Source organism: Lygodium microphyllum, chromosome 11, assembly GCF_053477565.2.
Source record: "Lygodium microphyllum isolate KBCC chromosome 11, Lygodium_microphyllum_v1.1.10, whole genome shotgun sequence".
Taxonomy (NCBI): Eukaryota; Viridiplantae; Streptophyta; class Polypodiopsida; order Schizaeales; family Lygodiaceae; genus Lygodium; species Lygodium microphyllum.
The window spans coordinates 37,303,907-37,312,872 of NC_141145.1; the positions used below are offsets into that span (position 1 = coordinate 37,303,907).

Here is an 8,966-nt window from a genome sequence, read left to right on the forward strand (position 1 = left end):
TTTCAATCGTACCATGATTGCTTTACAAAATAGAAGAGTAAAAGGGAGAAAACGGAAAAGGAAGAAGAGGCAAACAGCTTCAAACACCACTCCCTTACTCTCCATCATACTCCTCCCCCTAGGTAAGGGGGTAGAAGTAAGAAGCAAAAGGAGAGCTCTGTTAAGATTTCAAGCCCACAAAGATGACTTTATCCATTCATTTGCTAACATTCATACATGGGTTTGGGTTGGGAATCCTAACCTTCTTTTTTGCCTATATCCAAACCTCCTTTGATTGATGCATGTATTCTTAGCTTTAATTTTCCTTGCCTGGTCTTTGTGTATTGAAGCTCCATGACTGCAACACTAGATGCCAATTTTGGCCAACTATCCTAACTTGAAAAAGAACTTACAATTTGCACAAGAGCCATCTTGGTTCTCTTAAAACTATAATTACAATATAGTGTCCTTTAAAAATTGATGTGTCCATACTTCCAATACTTGCATCTTGGTCTTCCTCACTTTTTGAAGTTTTGGCCGCTTGTTGACAAGAAGGTCAAAACTAGAGCTTGTTATAGCATGCCTTCTCAAAGACTCAACTTTTTCTATTGGAAGATGGTCACATGTAGCTTTTCCACTTGATATAATCTATCTAAGAAGATGATAGGTCCCCCCTTTGCCCCCTCCCCCCACCCTCGCCCAAACATGTCTATCTTGTAAGAGAGGAGAAGAAACTTTAGAACACCTTTTTTGGAAATGTATTGAACTTGAAGAATTGTGATGACAAGCTTCAAATTTTGATTAAATTCGAAGGCATTGATGATAGAATGAATCAAATACTTATTCTTTTTTGTTGAGGAAAAGGAGAAGAGTGCTATAGAGGCATGGAGCTGGCATGTGCAAGTTATAAGAAGTATTTGTTTGGAAGTTTCAAAGGCCAAAGGAAGCTAAATCATGGAATTCCCAACATGTATATTCTCAAAATATCTTGATATTGCACTTTTACATAGAATTGTAGTGTTATAAATCATTATGCAATATCAAGTTCAATAACATTGAGAGATCTATGCCCACATATAAAGTCATTCTAACGATGAGACATGCAAAACAATACAATACCAATCGTGGGGCAAGTTGAATAAAGTTTACCTTTTCTAGTTTTTTGATGATTGAACATGATTACATCTAGTTGTTTTGAAGAATCTACAAGAGAACAATAGTTTCCTTGGTCCAAAAGCACATATCTACCTAAAGTTTTCTAATTTTTCAATTTTGATTCACTTAGTAATGTATTGTATGGAACATTTTCAAAGATAAGCCAGTGATGGAAATAAGTATGTCCCAATGATAAATAAGAATTGTTTTAGAAAAAATTGAGACACATGAAACTCAGATTTTGAAATAATCTAGTAATACCATAAGAGCTAAAAGAAGTTTTGTGTACATGTTCATGCTAAAAGATGTGGATGAAACAATCTTGTAGTTACTTTAACAGTATGTTGAGAATGACTACAACAATAAAAAGTGCAAAAGTGTGGATCATAATTTCTACTTTACAACTTGTTGGATCATGAGGATAATTTTGTGCATGTTTGAGTATGACCATAGGAGGTAAAGTTGTAGTAATGTCATTTACTAGTTGACATGTACTTAAAGTTGGAGTAATGTGGATTACTACTTCACATTATATATTGTGTTACTTTTTGTTATCATTAAACAATACAATTTACCTTGTGTTGAGTCTTGCAAGATAGTAAAATAAACAGCTTTCAATTACACAAATTAACTATCACTAGAATTTTGAGATATATTCTTAGTTAGAAATTTTATGCAGTTTGCTATAGATTAAGGTCAAGTTTGGATATGATATATCTAGCAAATGGAATATAAATATGTCCCTTGGTCTAAAAGCACTAAGCTACTTCAAGTGATAGCTAGATACCTAATTATTCGTGTGCTCCTACAAAAATGAAATGAATTTGATCCAAGTGAGCTACTAGACCAAATTTAGAAAACTAGGAGAGGCAATAATTCGAAGTGCTCAAAGAGATTCAAGTTGTGAACTAGAAAATGATTGGTATAGTTTTGTATGAGAGATTACATGTTAGTTTCTCCTCAATTATTTAGGAATTATGGATCATTTCATAAAGGGCCTTGAAATGTATCATTTTCAAGATAGTCTATCAAGTGATCCATTCTATGGTAAAGTCTTGTGAATTTGACATAAAAAATATCACAAGACATTATTAGATAGATCTTTATATTAAATGTCTAAATTGATTTCTCATATGAGGTTTATTAGCCAAAAACTATATAATAGCCCTAGTTTACAAGGTAAAAGTGTTCACTTTTATAGTCAAAATACGGTATAACTATAAATGATTTAATTTATCAAATCAAAATAATAAAGTTGAGGATATCAAATATAACTATGAAACATAAAATTGTTCCTCAATCATAATCTATAAATTTTTCAAATTAAAATTTAGGTAAATGCATTTTTCTTTTGGGATTTTTAACATTTTAATTTATCTAATCAAAATAATAATGTTTGTGATATCGACTAAAGGAATCAAAAACCACATTGAAAAACTATATTATTCCTTGATTATAATCTATAAATTTGTCAACTTAGAATTTAGGTAAGGAAATTTTGTTGATAAGTCAAAAATTTAAAGTCAAGAAAAAATAGATGACTAAATTATACCTATCAAAAAAATCCAACATGTCATTTTGAAATTGACACTAGGGATCTTGGGAGGAGGAAGTGCTAGTGTTGTCAAACTGAATACTAAATTAAAGCAAGTTAGTAGAAATCTATTCTATTCTCAAAAATAACTTGAAGATATTAATGAGATGATAAGATGGGTCATCCAAGGTTCTCACAAAAGAGAGAGAGAGAGAGAGCGAGAGAGAGAGAGAGAGAGAGAGAGAGAGAGAGAGAGAGAGAGAGAGAGAGAGAGAGAGAGAGAGAGAGAGAGAGAGAGAGAGAGAGAGGGAGAGAGAGAGTACCGTATGGAAACAAACTACAATAAATTAGGGGGAAAATTTTTATTCACATCCAAAATTGATCCAATTTTGGAGGCCAAAAAATATAGAAATTAGTCCATTCTCACCCCCCCCCCTTTGAGGATCAATTGCAAAGCTATCTATAAGGTAGGTTTGTAAAGGGTTCTACCAACTAAACAACTAAGTTAAGGAGACAAGTCAACACTAGCAAGTTAGTAAAAAATAAGATGTGAGATTTTGGATCTTCTTGTTTATTATCCATGTCAAAATTTTAAAATGTGATGGAAGAACAAAATAGAATACTGTTAAAAAAATAGAAAAGACATTTGGAATGATACAATAGAAAGAAAATAATACATTATTTAGATTGTATACACAAATCACTACATAGATACCCTACAAAATATAATAATTACAATCATTTTCCATTTGTGGTTGTCATTAAAATGAAGAGAAAATGTAATAATGTGTTATTTCTTAAAGAAAATTTCAATTGAAATCCATTTTTGATATGGGTTGTTCCTCACACACACACACACACACACACACTCTCTCTCTCTCTCTCTCTCTCTCTCTCTCTCTCTCTCTCTCTCTCTCTCTCTCTCTCTCTCTCATACACAGAAACACACACCCAAAGAAGTTGAGGAGCACACAAACATGTGTTTGTCTGATGATGTGGACACACAAACTTGCAATATATAATTTAATTCTTGCTCTCACTTTTGTGGGTGTGGGTGTGGGTGTGGGTGTGTGGGTGTGGGTGTGTGTGAAAAAGTCAAGAAGAAACTTATGTCTATTTCTAGGGGAGAGTGAAACTCACAAAACCCTCTTTTATTCTTGCTCTCACTTTCTTATCTCTTACTAGTAGTCAGCTCTCTCTCTCTCTCTCTCTCTCTCTCTCTACTTTAATTGTGAAAATAATAAATATGGATTTCTGTAGTGATGGAAGAAGATATTATTCTTTATTACCATTGCAACATTTACCATTCCATAGACAAGAATATTACTAGACCATGTGACTATTATGAACTCCATAATCACATTAGTATCCCATGCACACTAGACTATGACAATAATGTCCATCTTAGAACCTAGATTTTTAAACAATGATTGCAAAGTCTACCATCATGATTAGAGAGTATTAGTTTTGGAAATCTATGATGAGGAAAGATAGTGTTGATGAAAAGTTTAGCAGCTTGTGGTGCAATTAGGGTCTTTTTATAAGGGAGAAAGTAAGATTTTTTAAATTGATTTTATCTTATCAAGGCAATTGCTATTTGTCATACTTAAGAGTTCAAGAACACTAAGCATTTACAAAATATGCCAGTTGGAGGCCAGTTGTCAAAATCTTTTAGTCAAGTCTTTTGATGCTTATATAAGTACTATTATGGAATTATGGCATTTATGGTATTTATCAAGATTCACTACGAAAATAAGATGATTTTTACTTCTTCTTTTTGTAGATTTAATCTAATTGGTACATGATTCATAACTTGTTACACGTAGTGCTACATGTGAATTATGGTATGTATGGTGATGATCAAAATTCACAATGAAAATATGATTATTTTTACTCTCTATTTGTCACATGATCCGTTACTTGTTACGCATAGCGCTAAGTGTAACAAGTTACAAAACTTGTGGTTGATAGATAAAATCTACATAAGAATAAATAAAATTAAAAAGAACTTATTTTCATAGTGAATTCTAATAAATACCATAAGCACCATAACTCATAACAACTATTATTCTAACTATACTCAAAAGTATAAAAGATGTTACATATACATACAAATTCTTTATTATATCCCTAGTGAAAAGCAAGCTATATGTTATAGCCATGCTTCAAACTTTTGGAATATTCTATTTGGATGATGTATTTACCTACTTTTATAAAACACATGCACATTATTAATATTTTTGAATCTAAAATCTTAGGAATGATTCAATGAAACCAACTTCCATTGTTAACTTGAACTATATAAATGTGACAATCTTTGATCTATGAGGGAAAACCTTAAGGGGGTCACTCATAAATATGTGTATGTCATGTGGCTTCAACACAATGGATTTTTTAATACAATTTTTTACATACATAAAGGGGTTATTTATAGATTAAATAGAGAAGGGCTGTACTTTATTTAAGAAAAAACTCACAAATAAAAGTATTTATAAGTAAACCTTAAACACATGTGATATGGAGGGTATAGTGAACCCTTCGAGGGGAAAAACAAGAAAATAAGTTAGTCTTAAAAGTTTTTAAACATTACGTGGGTTTTTTTACCACATAATTATTTTGACAAGTGGTACCAAATGAAACCTTATAATGAATGGTGCTATTTCTTTGTAAGTACTTGCTTTTCTCTCTATTTGTGTGTCTCTCTAGGGAGAGCCATGTCTCTTAGGTGTATCCCCACATTGAGACATCAAATTAAGGATGCTTCAACTAAAACCAACACCCATTATCAACTTAAAGAAGGATGTAAAAGCAAAGAATCTTTGATTTGTGGTAGATGAAGGAAACACTATAGTGGCTTGAAATATTTTTAATAATAGGTGGGATTTTTGTTTTACCACCATAGTCTTATTGCTTTGAAATAGGGCATCAAGCGAAGGACTCCAAACATACAAGAGCCCACTTGGTTGTAGATTAATGTGTTAAGAGTTTACCACGCTAGCTAGAGATGAGGAATGGTAAGATTGGGTCCAGAGAGGTAGAAGGAAAAAGGAAAGGGGTGTCATTTAATGTGTGTGGTTCTTATTAGAAAGCCAAAAGGTTGTTTTCTTGTGGATCCACCATAACTTCTAGCAGCCTCATACCCTCCAAAGAAAATGTTGGTTAGTGGAAGATATTCTACTTTATATATAGCCAAAACTGATTCAACAAAAAGTGTTCATAAACCTTTCTAATTGGTTGCTTTTAAAGAATACAATGCATATTTCCATGCAGTTCAGCCGTGGTGTGAATTACAACTTAGGGGTCTAGCGGTGCAACATATCATGGGTGTAGTATGTATGCGCCGAGGAAGACACGTCGACGACATGAAAACGCTAAAGAAAGCGGCAAAGAATTTGGAGAAAGGCAAGCTTTTTGGGGTACACATATAGTTAGAAGAGAGATCAAGAGCTGCGCATTCAGACCAAAAATGGCAGTGCTAATGGTGGAGGATCATCATGATCAAGGAGGAGATGGAGGAGGCGGAGCATCAGGAGGAGGAGGACGGCGCAAGACGAAGGGTTGGCTGGGGGTCGCGGCGGCTGGAGCGATACTATGGAGAAACAACAAGTATGTGCTCCTGCTGAGCTCCACAGCGGGGCTGGGCGGCCTGCTCTTCGGCTACGATACGGGCGTGATATCGGGCGCCCTGCTCTTCATAAGGCGCGATATTGCGGCCGTGAGGGCGAGCACCCTGCTGCAGGAGACAGTGGTGAGCATGGCCGTGGCGGGGGCCGCCGTGGGCTCCGCCCTTGGCGGGCCGCTCAATGACCGCCTGGGACGCCGCCCTGCCATTTTGACTGCCGACCTCCTCTTCGTGGCTGGCGCAGCCACGTCCAGCCTTGCACGTGGGGCGGCCACGCTGGTCGCCGGCCGCGTCCTGGCCGGGCTGGGCTTCGGTCTGGCCTCCGTCACGGCCCCCATCTACATCGCGGAGACGTCCCCGTCGGCGTACCGGGGGGCGCTAGTAACCACCAGCACGCTCTACATCACGGCCGGCCAGGTGCTCTCCTTCGCCGTCGGCCTGGGCTTCACCCGCGTCCGGGGAACCTGGCGCTGGATGCTGGGTGTGGCGGGCCTCCCCGCCCTCCTGCAGCTCTCTCTCATGCTCTTCCTGCCTGAGTCCCCGCGCTGGCTCTTCCGCCGCGGCAAGACTCACGAGGCCGTGGATGTTCTCGCCCGCATCTACCCCAGCGACGAGCAGAAGCTGGCTGCCGAGGTGGAGGAGCTAGGGCGCTCGGCGCAGGCGGAGAAGGAGCTATTAACGTCGACGACTTCCCGGTTCGCCATCCTGGACGTCCTAGCCTCCAAGGAGATACGGCTGGCCATGGTCGCCGGCGTCGGCCTCCAGGTCTTCCGACAGCTCGCCGGGTTCAACACCGTCCTCTACTACATTCCCACCATCGTCCAGATGGCCGGTTACACTTCCGACATGACCGCCATCTTGATCTCGCTCATGATCGCTGGCGTCAACACACTCGGCACCATCGCCGGGATGTTTTATATCGAGCGGCTGGGCAGGCGGCCGCTGGCGATGAGGAGCCTCCTGGGGGTGATCGCGTCGCTGGGGCTGCTTGCTGCCGCATTCCACGTGGCGTGTGGCTGGCTGGTGCTGGTCGGTCTGGTGCTGTACGTGGCAGCCTTCTCCCCCGGGTTGGGGCCCGTGCCCTGGGCGGTGAACGCGGAGATCTACCCCCTGCGCTACCGCGGCCTGTGCTCGGGCATCGCCACCTCCGCCAACTGGCTTGCCAACCTACTCGTCTCGCAGACCTTCCTGTCCCTCACGCGCGCCCTCACCACCTCCTTCACCTTCCTCCTCTTCTGCGGCGCCTCCGTGGTCGCCCTCGTCTTCGTGTACTTGCTCGTGCCTGAGACCAAGGGCCTCTCCTTCGAGCAGGTGGAACAGATGTGGAAGCGAAGAGCTCGCGGAATCGACGTCTGTACTAGAGCGGAAGCTGTCGTTGAGGATGCCCCATCCCCATGAGCCTCAGCTTTTTTCGTTGCCAAATCGTCGACATTGTGATTTCGATGCGTTTGTGAGCTCCATATTCTTCCATCAATACATCCGAACTAGTGTACATGCGGACAACCTTTGAACCAATGGGAAGGCGTTCGTTGAAGTTAATTAATTCGAAGACCACAAATTATGTTGTGGTATATGTCAACTCTTAATAAATAGAGGAGAAAGTTTATACGGTGGAAGCTTCAGTCCGACACATGAAGGCAAAAGTATCGAGGAGACCCAAGTCTCCTAAGTAAGAGTTTGTTTAAACAATATTGGAAGTTCTCTCTCCTTGTTGCAACTCTTCAAAATTTTGTAGGTGAACATGGTCATTACCCTACTCTCAAGCTTTGATCCCAATCCCTTTCTTTGAATTGAGAAATAGAAAGATCTCTTTCACATCAACAAAAGACCAACAACTTCCAATATTGTGAGATATATATATGCTGATAGCTTGGAAGAAGCCAAGGTAGAATCTACTCCCTTGGTTGTTTCATGTTCCAATACATTGCATTAGAAAAGGAAATGATGGTCTCTTGAATAGAAAGGAGTGGCTCTTGCTCTCCGTTTGATGAAGCATACTAATTTGATACACACATATGGTTATGTTACGAAGGCCAAATAGAAAGGGAACCCTTTTGATGGAATAAGATAATTAGAGGTTAGTTAAGAGCTTGAGTAGATTAAATTTGTTCATGCTTTTATTTTATTAAGAATTAATCAAGGTCAACATCATAAATCACAATGTGTTGTGAAGCATTATTATGCCTTCTATTCATTTCATAGCTTTACTTGGATTGCAAGAGTCTCTTAATTCATATGCTTAAGAAGATCTATGGCAAACATCATAGAGATCTACACATCTTATAGGCTTGAGGTAGGCACCTTAGGGATCCATAGTAGAACATCTACTTTCACCTTTTTATAGCTATGGCTATATCTGGCATTTCATTAAAGTGTTCTCTAGATTGACTTTTGGTTCCACCATGGGTAGTTACCTCAGACTGAGAGACACAAAGCATACCACAGGAGGATGCAAGTGATATCAGACTCTATTGAGCATCTCTATTTCGATGCTTGAGCTTATCCATTGGATAGGCCCATAAAGAGATATATTGGGATGATATTCATGCTCATATGAGGTCCACCTTTTATTATTCCCTAGTGTTTTTTTTTGGATTTTCAACAATTTGTCGTTTCCTAGTTAGATATTTCCTCTTTAGATATTGATATATTTATTATGCTTGGGAAAGATAATAG

General features: G+C 38.9%; 1 pseudogene; it reads left to right on the forward strand.

The window, feature by feature from the left end:
- Positions 1-5,721: 5,721 nt before the first annotated feature.
- Positions 5,722-8,278, forward strand: LOC148028711 (inositol transporter 1 pseudogene; annotated as a pseudogene).
- The last annotated feature ends 688 nt before the right edge of the window (positions 8,279-8,966 follow it).